We start from the raw sequence: 21,830 nt of genomic DNA on the forward strand, positions 1-21,830 counted from the left end.
TATTCTAGATTTTCTAGAGCACGCCTTATATTGATTTAAGTTCACCTAAATCTATCATCGCATGGTAAACATAGGCATATATCTCATATATAAAATTAAATAAACAAGTAAATGTAAAGTGCAATAAAGTAAATGTGTTTGGTTATGGCCCCATCCTATGTGATCTTTATCAAGCTCATGATAAAGATCAAGGTCAATCTAATATGGTGATGGAAATAAATACAACTACTTATTACATAAGTCTTCTTCTTTGTTTAGACTTCTTGTATGCCTCATCTTCTTCTTTGTATCACCTCCATTGGATAGCCTTCTTGAGTCTTCAATTACATTACATGATTGAAAGTAAAATTAATCTAATGAACTTACAAGAATAACTCGAGTTACATTCGAGATTTATGATTATAAAGATTGACGACATGCAAGTCGTATTTAAAACCAAAACCAAAACCATTACACTAAGGTCGAAAGGCCATAACCATCCACCATGCTCATACAACACATAAAAGCATGTTAAAACACATAATCTGATCTTAACATATCATATTATCCATGATCTAATCATAAAAAGAAAATATGACAAAAATCAGAAAAATCAGAATCAAATCAGAAAAACAAGAATCACTGTTTTGTTTAGACGCTCGTTTACCTATGGAATAGGGTATTCGTTTGCGTAAATCGGACACCAGACCCAGATTTTAGCAAATCTGCAGCAGTCAATTCAGAATCCGTATCTAATATGATTCTCATAATTAGAACAAACATAAATCATATATATATCAGTATATATACAGATTACATAATCATCTTATGATTATACAACTCACATGAATATCATATATTCAAAACCATACATATATAAGCATATTATATCAACATCAAATCATGGCGAATCACGTACATGCTCATATATCAAAAACAGTTAAACACATAAATGAATTAAAAACTTTTCGCAAGTACCTCTGATGCCATTGAGGGGTTTTTAGCACATAAACGCAGCGAAAACGTAAATTTAAATCTAAAAAAAAACCGAAACCCTCCGCAGGATCCATGCAAAAAATAATATTTAATTCGTAGTTCAGTATGTTTACTTTATGAAGCTTTACGTTAATGGAAAGATGGAGGTCTTTAATAGCGATCCAAAAACGATGAACGGAGATCCTTAGCAGCTGCTCCTCAAGTGTGAAACACTCCACCGGTATCCACCAAGAAAACGATGTAATGAAGGAGGAGGAGATGGAAAGAATTAGGGTTTTGTAAATCTTTTTGGTTGAGGCAAAAATAGGGTTTATAATAGTATATTTATAGGCAAAATTTTCACCTGAAAATTTTTCCATAAAATATTATTATTATTAACCCTTTATTATTCTCACTAATAATTGAAACACCTTTTAATTATTAATCCTTTTTCTAAACTCTTTAGAAATAATTCTCTCACTAATTTAATTTTCAAAAATTAAATTTTTAATTAATAATATTAAGAACCTTTTCTTAATTAATTTATAATCAATTAAATCTCATTTAATCAATTATTAAATTGCCAATTAATTATTTATTTCATAAATAAATAATTATCAGCCATTATTAATTAATTCCTCCACCATTAAATCATTCTCTTTTATGGTGTGACCCTGTAGGTTCAATAGTAAGCCGGTAGTAGAAATAAATAATAAAACTATTTTATCATTATTTATATAAATTCTCTAATTCATTAAATATGATTAATTAATTAATCATATTTATTCTACATCGTGAGAGATACTTCTCAGCATATCGCGACTATCCGGATAATACGAATTCACTGCTTAGAATACCAAGAACCTATTCAGTGAGTAGTTACCGTACAATCAATTCCTTCTACCCTGCAATGTCACGATTAAATACAAGGCATGGAACTTGTGTCAAGCCTATCTTATTTAATCACTTGCTTTCCCATTCACTATGCTTAGTTATATTTAATGTAAATTAGAAACTCCTTTCTAATTTCATTCACTCTGGCCAGAGATTCCTGAACTAGCATAAGTGGATCAGCATTGAACATTCGCTTCCTTCACTGGAAGGAGTAGATCCTTTATTGATCATACACTATCTTCGTGTACAAATTCCTATACCCAGTAGAGCCCTTATAATTGTCCCTGGAGACTAAGAACTAAACCAAAGCATAGCCCTTATAATTGTCCCTGGAGACTAAGAACTAAACCAAAGCATAGTTCAGTGTACACAAGATGACTATGATGACCTCAAGTCTAAGGATACTTGTACAACTATCACTATGTGAACAACTGCTGACACGTGAGTTAACTCTATCAGTTGTTCAGCTGTGTGAGTCATGTTCAGTGAACTTATTCTATAATAAGCACTTACATGCTAGCTATAGTGTCACCACACAAATGTCTATGAGAACAGACATCCTTCATAATGAAGCAAGCATAGTATGTACCGATCTTTGCGGATTATTAATTAGCAGTTAGTAATCCTACGACCAGGAACTATTTAAGTTTAGAGTTATCATCTTTTAGGTCTCATTATTATGATCTCATCACAATCCATAAAAAGCTTTACTCTAAACTGTGGTATATCTTATTTAAACACTTAAATAGATAAAGCCTGCAATAAAACCAAAACAAGTCTTTTATTAATATCAATGAAATCAAAACAGATTACATAAAAGTTATTCCTAAATTATCATACATGATTGGACTTAGGACACATCTCTTTCAGTAGCTAGGGGTTATGTTCAACAACAAGGGATTGATTATAAGGAGGTCTTTGCTCCTATTACGAGAATGGAAATGATACGTTTAATTTTGGATTTGGCAGCGAAACATGGATGGGAAGTGCATCATATGGACATCAAATCAGCTTTCTTGAATGGAGAGATACAAGAAAAGGTATACGTGCTGCAACCTGAAGGGTATGAAAAGGAGAATCAGAAGCAAAAGTTTTATCGATTGCTAAAAGCTTTATATGGGCTCAAACAGGCGCCACGGGCCTGGTATGCACGTTTGAATAAGTATTTGGAGGGCTTGGACTTTGAAAAATGCCCATACGAGCATGCAATATATACTAAAAGGGAAGGTCACGAATTTCTGATAATTGGGGTATATGTAGATGACCTGTTAATCACAGGTTCAACTGTCAAAAACATTCTGAAGTTCCAGGATCAAATGTTGCTAGAGTTTGACATGAGTGATTTAGGAAAACTCTCATACTATCTTGGAATTGAAGTAAAACAGAGGCGGGGGATCATAGAGTTACGACAGACTGGATACGTAAAACGACTATTGGAAAAGGCTGGGATGCTGAGTTGCAATCCAACACGCCATCCAATGGAGGCTAAAGTTCAATTGAGCAGAGATACAACTGGGAAGGCTGTTGATTCAACGATGTTTAAAAGTCTGGTAGGAGGTCTCAGGTACTTGGTATACACGAGACCAGACATATCCTACGCAGTGGGAATGGTGAGTCGGTTCATGGAATGGCCAACAGTGCATCATTTAAATGCAGTTAAGCGAATTCTGCGATACATAAGTGGCACACTGGAGTTTGGTCTAACTTATGCAGAAAACTCAGGGAATCATTTGTTGTGTGGATACTCAGACAGCGATCTTGGAGGAAATATAGATGATCGGAAGAGTACGAGTGGCATGGGTTTTTACTTGAGTGAAAGTTTAATAACCTGGATGTCTCAGAAGCAACGATGCGTTGCACTCTCCTCATGCGAGGCGGAGTTTATGGCTGCCACGTCCGCAGCTTGTCAAGGAATATGGCTCAAAAATCTATTAAACAAGATCATGGATGTAAATGTTGGTCATGTGGTACTTCATATTGATAATCGATCAGCAATAGATCTAGCCAAAAATCCGGTGTTTCACGGAAGGAGTAAGCACATAGACTTGCGATTTCACTTTATCAGGGAATGTGTGGAGAATGAACTGATTGTCATTCGATATGTTGGAACCGGAGAGCAACGAGCAGATATTTTGACTAAAGCATTGACGACTGCGCGATTTGAGAAGATGAGGGAGCTGCTGGGAGTGAAAAAGTTAAAATAAATATGTTTAGATTAAGGGGGCATGTTGGAGTTTTTAATCTAAACATAGTTAGTATTTTTAATTAGCTACATTTTAGTCATTATCGTCAGTTTGTCCTGGTAATATGGCAGCAGAGTCATTTTAGGAGATTTGATTTGGTATCAAATGTGTGGAGTGAAATAAGGAGTCTGTTAGTTGTAGTGTGCGAGATTTTAGCATCCATTTGGGACTAAGACTCGCTTATATATTTTGCATTGCATCTTGTTTCTTTGTATCTCTTTATATGAAAGTTCTGCAGTTTTTCTCTATCATATAATTTGTTCATCTCTCAAGTATATCTTATTTGTATTAAAGGGCTGTTTTGCTGGTCAGATTCATCATGGGATATGTTAAAGCCGATGGAGGGAATCCAGGAAACTCTCAGAGATCACATATGGCAGGAACTCGGAGAGCATTTTCAGAGGATGAACTGGTTGTGCTTTTGAGGGGCCTAAATGTTCGAAAGGAAGAGCCTGATGTGCGTGACGATGACAAGACAGTATTCTTGACATTTTCAGGCGGAAGCGTCATAAACCACCTCCTAGATTATCCCAGTACCTCTGATCGACCACCAAGTCGCTGACCCTATTTGCTTTCCATATGAACAACCACAAATGTTTTCATGTATCATAAACAATCCCCTTTTTTCTACTCAAATTTTGAGGCATAAATAGTGTTCGGAATGATAGTAAGCATAGTGTTTGAGAGGAGGCTCAAAAAATTTAGCGATGAACTTGGTAGGAGGAGATTACAAACTTGCAGAAAAAATAAAAGCTATGAGTTTGACGGGGGACGGAGAGAAAAAGTGTGATATACATACACACACAGATATATATATATATATATATATATATAGAGAGAGAGAGAGAGAGAGAGAGAGAGAGAGAAAGAAAGAGAGGGAGGGAGGGAGGGAGAGAGAGAGGGAGGGAGGAGAGAGAGTTTAAGATATGAATTATAACTGAGAATAACAACATTAGTGATATATAGGAGTAATTTGTATAACGCTTCTTATTTATGACTAAAATAAACCAACGGCTAGGATCACGACCCTTTGATACTTTCACGCGGATCGTCAATATGGACCGCATGATATGCAATTTTAGCGAAAGAATCACATAAGATGCAAAAGCGATCCGCGCAAAATAATTAGACTAATAGAAGCCTACCACACGGATACCCAATTGGATCACACGATATAACTTTCAACCAATGACTTAGATAAGAGGTTAACACGATCCGTGCGAAATGATTTTGACCAATATAAACCGCATGATATGCACTTTAATTGAACCACTCATATATTATATGATGATTTTGACTAATATTTTTTATTCATAAGATTATTCTAGATATGTACTAAATCAATTCTGAACAAATAATGAGTATTGATATCTAATATGTCTAAGATTTATCTTGCAATGAATTATTTGGTGATATATTTAATTTTTAATTTTGTAATTTAAATAGTCTTGATAAATATGATACGAGTTATATAATGAATTATATTTCACACATTTAATGAACATAACATGACGAAAACCTATATTAAAAATGTAATAAAATATATAACACATTGATTTTTTATTTAATTATTTTTATTCGATATTCTGAATTAAATTCTATATGTCAAGTCTAATTGTTATTAAAAAAAATCGGTTTAATCTTAATTACATGTTTTTTATTTGAAAAAAGGAAGGATTTATAATAATGTTCTTTTATATTATATTATAGTAGTGTAATTGTTAAAGTTTGCCACCTTGTCTAGTCTATCTAGAAGCTTGTTGATTACTCGAAATAATTCGAAGAAATGTTTAAAAGTATACCGGGATATAATTATGCAATGCAATCGTAATTTGGCAAAATATTATTTTGATCTCAAAGCTAAAACTGTTAACATATATATAACAATTTACCGGAGACGAAGGAGAGTCTGCGTTTCTTTTATTATTGTTTAACATCACTTATATAAAATTGTTATTATATAATATAACTTACAACCCGATGCACGAGCTTTTTTAATTTATACTATAATTATTATAATATTATAACATTTTTATGTAATATTTTTTAATAGTAATTTTAGTAATGTTTTAATCATGTTAATTAGTTTTTATAGTAAAATTAATATTTATAATTTATATCGACTGATACTATATCTCTAAAAGATTATAATCTTAGTAATATAAAATTAATACTTATTAACAATAATAATAATTCTTTGATTAATTACATGTATTGATTAGAACAACCGATACAAATTCTAAATTCTAAATTTTAATATTGTTATTGTGACAATTCGAACCTTAGGCTTTTGGTAGACTAGCCTAAATAGAAAATATTTTTAATATTGTTGTTGAGATTATTCAATAATAACAATTCTAATACTTCTTTAATTGATTGCATGTATTTTTTAGAACTAACAATACATATTCTAAATTTTAATAGCATTTTGTGAGGATTGCTTGTTTTTTTTATAGAACAGATTAAAAAGAGAATATTCTTTATTATGGATCTAACTGCTCTTATATTGATATAACGGATATCTAACGGTTGACATTTTTTTGATGGTTTAACCAAACAAAGATCAATTATACCCTGTTTTGCTTATTATAGGTTCGTACATACAGTATATACTTATTATCGTTTAGTACAGATTAGCAGGCTTGTGCTTTTAGAAGTTGATTGTAATAGAATACTACTTGAATTCATGTTTTATCATGGTATCGGAATTTGTGTTGGGAAGGGATCTCGAGTTAGAATCCCCCAACTTCCATTTAAATAATTTATTTTTTTACTCATTGATTCAATCTACTTTATGCAATATTGTAAAAACCGATAATCAGACTTAATCGGTGGACGCGCTCTTTAGAGGTTACTCGGGTAATTAGGGATTGACTGGAATGATTAATTGGGTTATTGATTAAAACTAATTTAATATAATTTAAATATATAACTACATCATATATTTAACTATTTTATCATTTTTTATACATATAATTTATTATACATTTCACAAATATATCTAAAATATGAAGCATTATTAAAGTAAAAACAATTTTGAATTGGGGTCGATTTGAGAGCAAAAATTAAGAAAGTTCATGATTTAACCTGTCAAAATAATAATTATGTATATGAGATAACATTTTTCTTAATTTTTAATTCAATTTTGTACTTATTTAAAAAAATCTGCTATTTTTCTACATATTTTTCAATTTTTTACTAACTTAGGCCGATTGTTATTCGACTAATATGATATATGCCGATTCTTGACTGATATTTGTAAAAGAAGATTTTGATTCGATTATAGCATAATCGAGTCGATTAGGCATCGTCTAGAGATTAATTGACGATATACAACTGATTGCATGCCCTACAATCGTATAAGAGTGTTAAATAATATAATGTAAGATCCGTTTAAGACCTTCCTCTACCTCCCTATGGTAGCTTGAACAAATGAGTCACCAACAAGTTTTTTTTTATCCATTTACTATGGGCCTTGATCAAGGTACTTCAGAAACTGAAAATTAATTAAGAAGGTACTAGAATTTGCTTAAAAAATATCCTACAGAAATCTCTGCAAAAATCCAAAGGGGAATGTATCTCTCTTTTATCCTTCCAGAAGAATTTTTAACATCTAGTTCCACTTGTATATGTGGTCCTGTCTCTAAGCCCAGTATTTGCGAAATATGAAGTACCTCATATATATCAGTATGACTAGGCTCAACGCTCCATAGTCTTAATTTAGGGACCCCCATCAACATTCAAATTGACTTGTAAGAGTAACAGCCTGGGGACATACTAATTTGATAACATTTTCATTTTTCATCAAATAAGTGAGTAACAATGAAGCATTGTATAGCATATTTACTGTGGAAAGAAGTTGGAACACAGGAATGGTATCATGCTTACCGTTATCTTTCTTCTTTAGTTCTATAATGTTCAAAAATCAACACTCTGCCAACGGTAGACAGCTAAGAGGGAACTGTTACATAAACTTCTTTCCAATGCAGACTCCAAAGAAATAAAAAGAAGTCGGGAGAATGGGGGGTCTGCAAGACAAAAGATCCTACCTCAGTTAAAAGAAATTATGCTTTAATGGATTGGCACTGCGAAGATCACAAGGAGAAGTCCGATGTTGTATCTCTCATAAAAAAAAATCTCCAGATACAAACCGGTATTCATAATCTACACGGAAAAAGGGTTTAGCTATTATCAAACCCATCAATTCTTCATTGATCACAAACCTTAATACCAAATTTCTTCAGTTTCGATTTGTTTTCAGTTCAAATGTATGTACTGCTTTCTCAGCTTCTTCTTAACCACGTAAACAACACAACCGCGCAAATTTTAAGAATCTTTTAGCTCTATGGACGAATGAATTTGTTAATTTGTACGGTCACTGCATGTACAGCCACTGAATTACATAGATCCAACACGAAACTCCAAGAATCAATTATACATTACACTAACACAAATAGTTAGTATAACACTCTCTGACTAACTGGCCATACAAAGCACTCACTTCCAAAACTAAAAATTACCACATGTTCAATGGTATGATGGGTACAGTAGTACCTGGTAGGTAGACGCAAGCTGTAAACATTTCACAATGAATGTCAGACACCAACTTGCCTTCTACTTCATGATTATCAGATATGGAAACTCACCTCTCCCTCTATAAAAACCCCCTCTCCGTCACCACCTGAAAAGATCATGTTGTTCCATGAAATCACATTGATGCAAATCTATCTAATATTTTATCTAGATAAACCAAAACCATAAAAAAAACATTCCTAATGAGTGCAATTATATTATTTTAATAATATAATGAATAAAATTCGTAACATGAGGCTAGTTTCTGAACACTTAAAAAAAGGATAGTCTCTTTTAAAAAGATTAGCAAAAACAATGTAGAAGGTCCCACCGGGAGTCGAACCCAGGTCGCTGGATTCAAAGTCCAGAGTGCTAACCACTACACCATGGAACCATATGTGGTTACTTCTATATTTAGGACCACCTATATGCATATAGGTAGACCTAAGATGAATTCATCAATTTTGGAAGAACATGGAATAGAGAAAAGGCATCCCCAACCCCCAAAAACCAGTGTGATTACAAAAATTCTTTTGAAAAGAGACAACAAAAACCAGTAGTGTCAAACTAAAAGCTGCTTGATGAAAATTTACCTTACTGGGGATCACATGGGGAGTTTTAGATGGTCGTCCAACAAGGTCATTCCGCATTACATATGTTTCCAATGTGGCCCTGTGTATTTAGTTCAACAACATTCACAAATCAACTATTCAACTAAAACAGAAGATTTATACAAAAAAAACCCTAATTTCAGTTAAAAGTTTAATGCAGGCAGCCACAGAGGATAACAACAAAAATAATTAAAAACTGCGAAATTCGGGACCAAGATTAAATTAATTTTTATCAGAGGTACGTGCTTGTCACACATAACAAGCTAATACTATAAGCACGCACGGATATAATTTATATCGAGCTACGCCACCTAAAATGACATTCGTTAAGGAATGAACATTATGACCTACATGCAAAGGTTGAAGAAGAAGGCATGTTTCCACAAATACTAAATCTCTCCAAATGTATTGCTATTTATGCATATGCCAGCTGTCCTCACTTTCAGGCAACTCAATTTACAACCCAAGAAAAAAACAATTTTAAAGTCAGAAACTTGATCATGTTGTCAGTGCTTGCACCAATCATCCCCTTCCATGGTAATATAAACGTTCATTGGATGTTTATGTCAGACAAAATCGTAGAACTACATGAATTATGATCAAACTTAACCGTTTGATAAAAGAAACCAACCCTTAAAACTCCAAGGGGGTTTACAATATCTTCCAAAACTTGCCTAGTTTTTCCTAAAATTTTATATTTTTACATAAATTTCGAATGAGGCGTGCTTGGTATATGTTTGATTGGGTTTGTTGAAATTGTAAGGGGCAACTGAATTGAAGCAAGTATGTAATGTACATGAAGTAAATAAAAGTGTGAAAGATGAACATACATAACAAACACACACAAGAAAGACTGAGTGATGATTAAAAAGACTGAGTGAGCCTTTTAAAGTTTGTAGCTTTACAACGCCCATATCACTGTTTTTTGTGTTTTGATGATTTTATTTGGTTTTGGGTGAAAGCTTGTAAACACACTCAGTCACAAGATACGATTGATAGGGCTTTGCAAAAAAAAAGTGGTTCGGGCAGCCCGTTAGATTGAGATTATTTCTCTCCCCTCAAAATAATTACTCTTTCGGCACATTTTAAGACTATTTTAAAATATAATTATTTATATTTATTTTAATATTTTTTTAAAAAAAATAAAAATAAAAAATTCAAATTTTCATTAAAAAAATTGAAATTTAAAAAAATAAAATATAAAACTATACTTTATAATAGTCTTAAAATATATGTCAAGTATGAAAAAAATGTAAAAATATGAGTAAGGCGGATGGAGTAGTATTTATTTTTAATTTGCTTCCCTCAAATATTGGGTCAAATATATTAGTGAAATTATCTAAAATACTACTATTTTTTAAGTTTATTTTCTATTTCATAATATTTTGATTTGAAAAAATACGGTTTATAATAGAAATAAATCAAATATATATTTGTTTACGTTTTATGAAGAATTACCGAAACTCCTTGGTTTGTCTCATATAGGCAAGAATATGATATTTCAATTTTGGTTGCCTCTATGCTTCTTCAGCTTGGACATCTTCCCGTGGTGTCACATTATTCTCCCATATGCGTATGCGTGGTCTTGCTGTCAGCATTTTCTTTCCCCAGCTGATTTTTCAATGTCGTCAAGGTCCAAAAATATCAGGTTTCAAGCCTTTTATTTGCAGTGCATGAGATTTTTGTAAAGACTCTTGTCGTTGATTGCTCACAAGAGTCATGTTTGTGTTTGTAGAATGAGAAAAAAAAGTACTCAAAATTGTTGACTGATTTAAGAATTCATCCTTGTAATTTGTCAAAGGAGGTTTCGATCACCGACCGAGAACCGGGACTAGGGTAAGTCAGTTCTTGTTCTAATATCATTACTAGGCGGTTTACTGTTGTGTAAGACATACCTTAATATAATAAGGATAAGTTAAATTGACAATGCTAAAATTAAGTTGACTTGTAATTATTATGTAATATGTAATTGTATTCTTTGAATTTGTAAAAATGTTGAAGAATACTAAAATTTAATATTTTTCAGTAAATAACCAATAAGCTAAGAAATAAGTCTATAAAAGAAAATCAAGTCTGATCATGTCTCAGAATGAAGATACATAGCTTGGAGAAGAATAATATTGTAGATTGAAAAATGTTCCAAGCCAGATGTCGAGAAGTCACAGATTAAGAAATATCGAGAAGTATATCGGGAACTGCTTAAACTTATCGAGAAGCCAATTTGACTTGTAGAGAAGTCAGCTTGTCTATAGAGAAGTGGAGATATCGACAAGTCAAAATACATGTAGAGGGGTGGAGATATCGACAAGTCAAAATATATGTAGAGAAGTGGAGATATCGACAATTCAAATGCATGTAGAGATATGGAGATGTCGACAAGTCAAATGCAGGTAGAGATATGGAGATGTCGACAAGTCAAATACATGCAGAGAAATGGAGATTTCGACAAGTCAAATACATGCAGAGAAATGGAGATTTCAACAAGGCTTTTTGTACTTGCAAGATCTTGTTAACAACTTCGATTATAGGATGCATCTATCATGAAGATTTCAGATTATCAATCAACAAACCATTTTATCATTAAAATGGAAAGTCTACAAATGAAGCTTGAAAAGTGAAAAATCAAGGGCCAAGATGAACTAGACAAAGAAGTGTAGCAGACCTGGAAGATTATATGCAGATATGCAGCATTTGAAATATAAATAGACAAAAGGGATTTAAAAAATATGTTAGTCTATTTTAGTGCAAATCCTATAAACTGTGCATGTTGATTTATAAACATGTCACAGGTCATTTGTTCCTGTGGTAACTAAATAGTCTAGATTTTCTTGTATTCTATAAAATAGAAGCTAAGTTCTTTAATATAAAAAATTTAAATTTGTAGCACAACCCTATTAATTTTTAATAAAGATCAAGTGAGTTTTGATAATTGTTTTTTGTGTTATTTACAGTTAATAGATTATCACTACAAAATACTTTAGTTGTTGAGTTCAAGTTAGCCAAAACATTAAACTAAACTTGATTTATTGAAAATAATTCACAAAATTTTTAAGTGAAAAATCAAGAAACACACATTCAGTTAAAAGTTAAGGATCAGATGTACTATCAGATGTACTAGCACAAAATCGTCTCTTCTTACTCTCTCTCTCTCCATCTTCTCTCTTGGTGGCTAGGATTTTAGTAAAAATCTTCAGTTAAAAATCATTCACAAGAGATATTATTTTGAGAGTAAAAAAATAAATTATAGCTCTGAACTAATTATGAGTTATTATTAATTGAAAATTCATATTTGTATAATAATTAGGTAACACTTAATCATTTAACAACTGAATTTCCTAATTAATAATAGTAAATTCGAATACCATTATTTATCTAATTATTTTAGTCATTCTTAATTTATATTATAAATAATTCAAATTATTTTAGTTTAATTTCCAATTTAAAATAAATAATCCTTCAAACATTTTTGTGTGTGACCCTGTAAGTTATTATTACGTTGGCAGCGAATTTTAAGTCTTATTTAAAATCGTAAACAATGAGCGGCATCTAGTAACACAACATTGATACCTAAGTAATAATAATTGGATCGGTGATCGATTAAACTTTTCGAGAATAATGTACAATGTAATATAATCCCTTTAACCATATATTATAGATTAAACTAGAGACATGTAATGTGTCATCCTCATCATAGTTTAATCCAGATTTTCTTGATTAATGAATAGACTATCACATGAAATCAACATTTGAGCGCGACCACACATTTCATAGTCTATCTCACACAAGAGGCCAATAATATCACTTCTAAAATTTGGAGGGTTAAATCATTTCTAGATCATTCATATATCTGATACGATTCATAATATACCCTAAATACACTTTTATCATTATCCAGTCAAATATAACTTTTAATGTAATTAAAATACATTAATTCTCATATAAAAATATAATAATTTCAAGTCTAAGGATCATTACATCATTATCACAGTGAGAATTATTTATGACACAACAGACATGTAGAATCTCATATTGGGTATGTCCAGCACCATGTACATTTACATCTGCATGCATTTTTGACTTTAGTATCACTATACCTATGATCAATGAGATGTGATCATCAGTCAACAAACACACCAGTCTTAATGCATTATTATTGTCCCTTAATAATAATACTCGGCTAAGGACCTTTAGGAATACTGATACTATTCTTAGAATCTTATTTCTAAGTCACGTACTTAGAGATATAAATTTCATATCATATTCCAAGGATATTTATTAATCTAACATTTATATTGCAGTAATTAAAACATAATAAATTATAAAGGGAATAGTCGATAGAACATAAACATTACTAATCCAAATATCTTAAACTAAAACATTATAGTATTATCTCTAAGGAATAAACACTAACATTATGTTAGAAAAATTTAGGACTTACCCCAACCCTATGCCTAATATGAGAAGTCTTGCTAATACTAGTACAGCTATGGCTCATGATCCTGTAGAAGTACAAAAATAGGACAACCCACAGGGGCCTTCCACAGCTAAAACCACTTCTTCAAAATCTTTAGATGCTAGTAAGCCGACTGCTTTATTCTCTCAAAAGGGTGAAGTTAGTAAAAAGAAGAGAAAGCATGTAAAACTGAGTGTGATCAATGAGAGTGGGGAGAACACTAGTGAGGGTTACCTAGTCAAAAAAACCTCGAAAGAAGAAGATATAGTTGACCACTCATTTGGCCACTTTTATATCTTCTCAAAAGATGTAAATTTGAATAAGAGAAGAAAACAAACTTTGGTGGTACCTTCTCAATAATGTGTTACTATTGAACAAAGCATTCTCCCAAATTCACCCTGTACAGAGTCTGCACCCCTTCTTGAGCACTCTCAAGAAGATGAAAGAAGTCATGAGGTTAGCACACACTTAGAGAGCACATCACTTGAAACTTCCTCTTCTACTCAGGGGGATTTGCCAAAACTCACTACTGAGATCACTACTCTTATCTCTAAAAATTTCTTTTTCATGGCTTGAATCAACTTCTCAGGCCTTGCCAATATTAAATGACACAATTCTTGAAATTGTGATCACCACCCAGAACCCACATTTAGATGGTGAGAGGCTACATGCTGAGATAAGGCATTGATGACACCATCACAAGCATATGGGTTTCATCAGTTTTACTGAAAACCTTGTGCATGTTACTGCACCTTCATGTGCCAATGAGCCTTCACCGATCATAAGGTTTAAGGGTACTACTCCTGAGGGGGAGCTATTCAACACCTCTCCATTTCAACTGGAGGGTTCTCTAGGAGGATCAACTTGTTGCCCAGTGAAGATATAATTATTTAAGGGGGGTTGGATACAAGTGTATAAATGCTTCGAACAAGTAATAAAATATAACAGCTTTTTATATTTCTGATAAAAACTGTTACAAAATCCTCTCAAGAAATACTGATATTCTTGAGAGCTGCTAGGTCGAATGATACTCGAGATCGATACACTAAGTGATGACCTAAACTGTGTTTATATACTACACAGCTACAACAAATCAATCTAAGATATGCATGATCAAAAGCTAACTGAAACTGATACATATCTTCAACTGAATAGATAAAGTCCTATAACTCAGACGTAAAAGATATTTGCTCCACATTACAAGGAACATAACAAATCCTTTAAGCAGACTGTCTTCAAATCCTGATGACATTCAAATGTCGATGACATGCCAAATCCTAACGACACATCAGTTCCTGATGACACCCGAACAGCCAGATCCCGAGCTTCTTTTGATCATTGAGAATTCAATATGTAACACAACTCCCCTCAAAATCCTAGCTGAGATTGATTTCACAATTGAAGCTACAAGTATAATTGTCAATGATCCAATCACTGGGGAGGCAAGACATCAAACACCTTCAAGGGCTAGTTCTTTGCAAGAAGGACAAGGGTTTGAGGTCATGGTACATAAAAGTAACCTGGCAAACTCCCCTCCAATTCCAATGGAGTTTCACTCTCAGGGTGAACAACACACTATCACAACTACAGTTCTAACTGTGAGACAAATCGTGACTACAGTCACAAGTGTTACACACCCTATCACCCCAAACACTACATCTCCAAACACTAAACTACCCTCTACCTCCACACAACCACCTTTAAGTCTTTTAGCCAACTGGCTTCAAGATACCCAATCCCAGCCAACATCTGTAGATGACATGCTTGTGGACCAAATAGAAGGCCTAAACAATATTGCTCAATAAACTGCTCACATCAGGCATGTCCAATCAAGACTATCAGGCCATTCTCCTGGCTCAAAAAGAGGATGTTGAAGCCCAATATGAGAAGATAGCAGATGCAGCTGAAAAAGATGGCAATGTTGATGCCTGGTTATCAAAATCTTTCTCAATAGACATGGAGAAGGATCTGTCTAGATTTAGGGAGGAGTATGTCACCGTCTTAGGTATCAATGCCAATGTGCTTACTCTTCAGGAAGTGTATGATGCCATCACATAAGTCTGCAAGGCCCAACTCAAAGTATTTAACTATATTGGGAAAATATTGGCACGGACTCTAGACGGTCATCAAGAAAGCCTTAAAAAGATGGTGAGAGAAAAGATAGATGAGCTCTTACCCAAGAAGCTGGAAGTCAAACATCAACCAAGTACTTTTCTAAAAAATTGGCCACTCTTAATCTCTCAAGTGTAGAAGCAAGCATCAAGCAACCAAGAGAGTCATTTCTAGCTTTGTACACCATTCTGCAGAATCAAATTTTTCAGAATAATGGAACAAAGGTCAAGATAGATCAACTTCACAAAGCTAGGTATGAACCTTCTGCTCTGATGGCTAAATAAGAAGAGTGGTTCATGACAGCATTGGTAGTGAAGTATTCTCTAGTTAAACTTCAACATCTTCAATTCTTAAAATCCAAAATCTTCAAAATCAGATCAATTAACTTCACTCATCCAACACAAGCTTGATTTCTCAAGTCACTCATCTCACAACTCAAGTTCAAAGTCAACAAAATGACATCGGGTCATTGATAGACTCCCAGAATTACTTTCAAATGCAGACTATTGTCTCACTGGAAGCTATCATGAGGGCTTTGAAGATTCCTCCTTAGGAAATAATGCACAATGTCAGGCTCAAATCTCTACACACTCCATTTAACTTGCTAACAAGACTAAGGAGGAAATGGAAAGAGAGTACAAGCTAAAAACTATAAATCTAGAAGAGGTTGGTATGGAAGATAGACTTAAGATGACGGATGAAGGATCTTTCTTAGACAAGGAATTTGGTGATCTTCTCGAGTGCCTGAGAGTTTCAGTGAACCACAACTACCACACTTACAAAAAAGATATTGAAAGAAATGTGAACTTCCCGAGGGTTATGTTGGTCACCAATGGAATGATGATAGAAAAGAGGATAGTGTCCAACATCAAAGACGCCGGGGTTGATAGGTGTATGCATGTCTTTAGCAATCCAAGAACTCATAAATAGGCCTTATTCATTGGGATACTCTTAGTTTTTTTTTAATATTTTTAAGATCATGGAGAGCCTTAAAACTGGACATCTTAATCAACAAGGTCAATGTGATGATTTCAGAAGATACTTAATTGCTAAAAGAACTCAAATCAGGACAAGAGGGAGCCTTTCCTGAATCGTATCTTGAGCCTAGCAAAGGAGTGGCTTACATATGCCCAACCACTAGAAAATGCAAACACTTTCTTATTTCTAAACATTATGTGATGGCAAATACATGATTGATGATGATTTGGATTCAGAGCTGAAGCTGAAAAAGGAAAATTCATGGATGATGTTGAAGTCATTAAGATTCTGAGAAGATACATTGACAATGCTGAGAGCATGTTTCCTAAGACTATTATCCATACTCAGGATGAGGACAATGATAATGATGAGCAAAAGAAATATGAACATAAATTTTTTGGCTCAAATCCTATCACTCTAGCAAAAGCAGTGAGAGTCATAAGGATGAGAACAAAGGGAGTGTAAGGGTGATGACAAGAAAATGAGTGATAAGGATGGAGAAAAATAGAAACAACATGACAAAGATAAGGAAGATGTCAAGAAAACACCAAACATAAAAAAAAGCCTATAACTCAATACTATGTAAAGAGAAGGAAAAGCTCAGAAAACCAATAAGCAAATCCCTAACCAATCAAAAGTTTAACTGTTCAAACCTTCAAGCCTAAATACTTCTACAAACTCATAGCCAGCTCTTTACTAAAAACATATATCTTAGCCAATCAAACCACATTGAAGAAATTAGTTAAATATCCATTATTCAAGCCACCAGTCATTAATCATTTCAAGTTTGTTGGAAGAAAGTCAAAGAAAAACAAAGTTGAAATGGGAGCATTGTGGGCATGTTTTAATCAAAGTGATTTTCTACCAATCTCAGAAGAACTCTCAAAAGATGACTACAATAATAAACAAGATGAACTCATATGTAGAGTCTTTGTGGATGTTATGAGAGAAGTAAAGATCTACTTCAATGATGTCTCTTTCAGCATATTCAAGAAAGAAATAATAAAAAACTTCTCAACAGTGGAGTTTGAAAGGGTAATAAGTTTGATGACTGAGAATGACAAGTTTACAAGAATGAGGAAGGTACAATTGGTTGTGATGTTGGTAAATATAAATGAAAGAAGAGTAAGGGAAAATGTTGAAATGAAAGAGAGAGCTATTAAGAAGGATGAGGAGCTAGACAGAATGTAGAGAAAATCAAATGAACTCAAGGCTCAAGGATTATGCAGAATTTTTGAGGATGTTGGTTTTCAGCATATCAAAACTCACAGGTTATCAAGGTACAAACTTGAGCATCTTGGCAGTTACTCACTAGAAGAATGGCTGAAGCTTGTGAAAGCACTAAGAGGAACTGAGATCATTGAAGAAGTTGAGTGCCTTGTCGGACTGAAAGACTTGATTAAATCTCAGTCAGGATATGAAAACTTCAATTAATTCTGTAAACTCAATTCTCTATGTAACAACTAGTTGGCATATATGTATAAAAGAGTGTGCTTGTATATCTGATAGTTTCTCATTTTTAGCTTGTGATTAGTCTTGTTATCAGGTATGAATTTGTGACAAGTAATTTTCTCATAAATTGGGGAATATTGTTGTGCAAGACATGTCTTAATATAACAAGACTAAGTCACATTGATAATCTTAAGATTAAGTTGACTTGTAATTATTATGTTATATTCTTTGAGTATTATGTTATATTCTTCGAGTTTGTAAGTATGTTGAAGAAGACTAGAGTGAAATATTTTTCAGTAAACAGCCAACAAGCTAAGGAATAAGCCTCTGAAACAAGATCAAGCCTGGTCATGCCTCAGACTGAAAATACGCAGCTTGAAAAAGAATAATATTGAAGATTGAAAATTATTCTAAGTCAGATGTCGAGAAGTTACAGATCAAGGAACATTGAGAAGTATATCGAGAACTGGTCAAGCTTATCGAGAAGCCAATTTGACATGTAGAAAAGTCACTTTGTCTATAGAGAAGTGTAGATATCGGCAAGTCAAAATATATGTAGAGAACTGGAAATATCGATAAGTCAAATGCATATAGATATATGAAGATGTCGACAAGTCAAATGCATGTAGAGATATGGAGATGTCGATAAGTCAAATTCATGTAGAGAAATGGAGATATGAACAAGTCAAATACATGTAGAGATGTGGAGATATCGACAAAGCTTTTTATACTTAGAAGATCTCGATAACAGCGTCAAATACATAATGCATCTATCATGAAGATTTCAGATTAACAGTCAACAAATCATTTTATCATTAAAATGGAAAGTCTGTAAATGAAGTTTGAAGAGTGCAAGATCAAGGGCCAAGATGAACTCTGGACAAAGGAGTGTAGCAGATCTGGAAGATTATATGCAGATATGCAACACTTAAAAATGAAATAGACAAAATAGTTTTAGAAAATATGTTACTCTATTTTATGCAATATATGTAAACTGTGCATGCTGATCTATAAAGTATGTCACGGGTCTTTTGTTCATGTGATAACTAAACAGTCTAGACTTTCTTATATTCTCTCAAGTAGAAGTTAAAATCTTTAATATCAAGAATTTAGATTTATAGCACAACCCAATTGATTTTTAATAAGATTAAATGAGTTTTGATGATTACTTTTCTGTATTATTTATAGTTAATAGATTGTCACCGAAAAATATTTTAACTCATGAGTTCAAGTTAGCCAAAACACTAAATTTAATTTTTTGAAAATAATTTATAAAGTTTTTAAGTAAAAAATTAAGAAACATATATTGACCCCATATATGCATTTTATACGTGACATTTGCCTTGATCCTTTTGTACGTTAATCTGATTTGTGAGTTCGTTTCTATAAAGGACGTAAAACGTTATGTATGCAAAATATGTGCAAAATAAATAAATACTTCAATGCTAATTTTTCCTTTAACTCACTCGTGCAAGTATTGTACTTACAGAACAGAGAAGTAAGAGACCAGAACAGTTAAGTAATTAACAAAACCATTAAATTTATATGTGTTTTTATTTTTAGTCGTTCTTTTAAATATAATTGACATTTTCCATTAAAATAATATTTGGATATTTGAGGTCGCATGAGTCATGATAAACAAAAAAAATAATTATCACTGAAAATTAAAATGTCATTTAAATATATCATTATCATCATTTTTAAACTTACAAATAATTCAATAAAATTTTCAAACTACTTAAGTTCTCCCGATTTTGCATTAAACTTTTCAAAATTTTAAATATTTAAACTTTTAAATTAGTATCCATTTTACAGTTCAAAATTTTGAATATTATTCAAACAATAATTCAAATATCAGATCTTATATTTGTGCTTAGATTTGGTTTATAAAATTTTTAAGAACCAATAAATATTATACATTTATCTTTATATGGAAAATCGTAATGATTTTTAGAAAATATAAATTGATATTTTTTATGATAAGAAAATATGAAATTTCAATGCTCCTATATTTAAAAATGATAAATCTTAAACAACTACAGAACTATTGTTATTAGTAAGAATAATGTTCAAGTCAAAAATTAATTTAATTTTGAAAATAATAAGGTAATTTATGTAAAACATAATGGCAAAAATATATTTATAACTTTATATAATTATGAGTGACTATATTTTTAATAATTGTTTTAATTATATCAAATCAACCATCAATTTTAACATTAAATATCACGTCAACATTATTATTTTTAATCGTAGGTAAACCGCAGCCGTTATCCTTCAGGTGCGCACTGAGTATATCCTACGGGGTCACGCAATAACATGCAAATCACGTGAACCAAGATAAACTGCATTTAAGCGACAGACTCAAGAGGCATAATATAAATTTTCCTCTTGTGAAATTCGGACCCGTGACCAAAATGATAGTTATCTCTTTTTTTAAACAACTGAGACAAGACTTACAGGCACGTTAGCATTATTTTGCGACATATTTGAAAGAAATAACTAAAACCTTAAAAATAGAGTAATTGACAGTTTGTAACCCACTTTTATTTTCATTTTTGCGATTTGGGTCTACATTATTTTCTCTGTCAACTTACACCCCATAAAATTAATTTCGCTTCTATTTGCACCCCATTGACGACTTTCCATCCATGTTGACCGTTAACTTTAACGGAATCGGGGGCATTTCAGTAAATTACTAATTAAACCAGAAGAAAATAAGAGTATTTGGCACTTTGTAACCCATTTCTTTGGGCGTTTTTTCAATTCGGGTCTATATTATGTTTCCTTGCAAGTTGCACCTTTAACTTTGAATTTCGCTTTGTTTTGCACCCCGGACCGTTTTTAACTTTTATATCAGGGTTAAAATCAAAACTTTCTGGTTTCCAAGAATAAATCGCCGGATCCTTAGATTTCCCAGTCCAAACCAACAAATAAATACATGAATCAATTGTAAATAGGGCTGAGCAAACCGAACCGAAAAACCGAACCGAACCGTACTAATTCAGTTCGGTCCTGATTTTTCAGAAATTCGTTCTATTCGGTCCGGACCAAATAGACCGAAATAAAATTCGGTTTGGACCGATTCTTTTAAAAAATATTTCGGTCCGGACCGAATAGACCGAATAGACCAAATCATAAATACTATAATTTTATATTATATATTTACATATATCTAAAAATTATAATCATAGTTTTTAATTTGTAATTATACTCGTACACTCTTAGAACTCTACATATCACCTTACTTTAATTATATTTTAGATTTCATATTTTTTGGTTTGAAATTTTTAATAAAATTTTCTTTTTTTAAAAAAACTCGGTCCGTTTGATCCAAAACCGGGCCGAATCGAATTATTTGGGTTTGGTTGGTCCGGTCCGGTCCGGTCCATAATAAAATTTCAGTCTGGTTCGATCCAAGAAAAAAATAATAATTCAGTTTTTCGGTCTATTCGGTTCGGTGTGGTTTTGGACCAAACCGACCGAATGCTCAGCCCCATTTGCAAATAACAAGCAAAAGATATTTGTAATATCAAATTTCATGAAAAATGCCCGAAAATC

The 21,830-nt window shown here is 32.6% G+C and overlaps 1 long non-coding RNA gene and 1 other non-coding gene across 2 annotated transcripts; both read right to left on the reverse strand.

The window, feature by feature from the left end:
- Positions 1-7,790: 7,790 nt before the first annotated feature.
- LOC141705863 (uncharacterized) lies at positions 7,791-9,340 on the reverse strand. The gene is made up of 3 exons (XR_012568513.1): positions 9,257-9,340; positions 8,646-8,772; positions 7,791-8,119 (listed from the first exon to the last, which is right to left on the reverse strand). It is a non-coding gene; the product is annotated as an uncharacterized LOC141705863 (long non-coding RNA).
- On the reverse strand, positions 8,986-9,057 carry TRNAQ-UUG (transfer RNA glutamine (anticodon UUG)). The gene has a single exon. It is a non-coding gene; the product is annotated as a tRNA-Gln (tRNA).
- Positions 9,341-21,830: the final 12,490 nt, after the last annotated feature.

Source organism: Apium graveolens, chromosome 2 (assembly GCF_009905375.1).
Source record: "Apium graveolens cultivar Ventura chromosome 2, ASM990537v1, whole genome shotgun sequence".
Lineage (NCBI taxonomy): Eukaryota > Viridiplantae > Streptophyta > Magnoliopsida > Apiales > Apiaceae > Apium > Apium graveolens.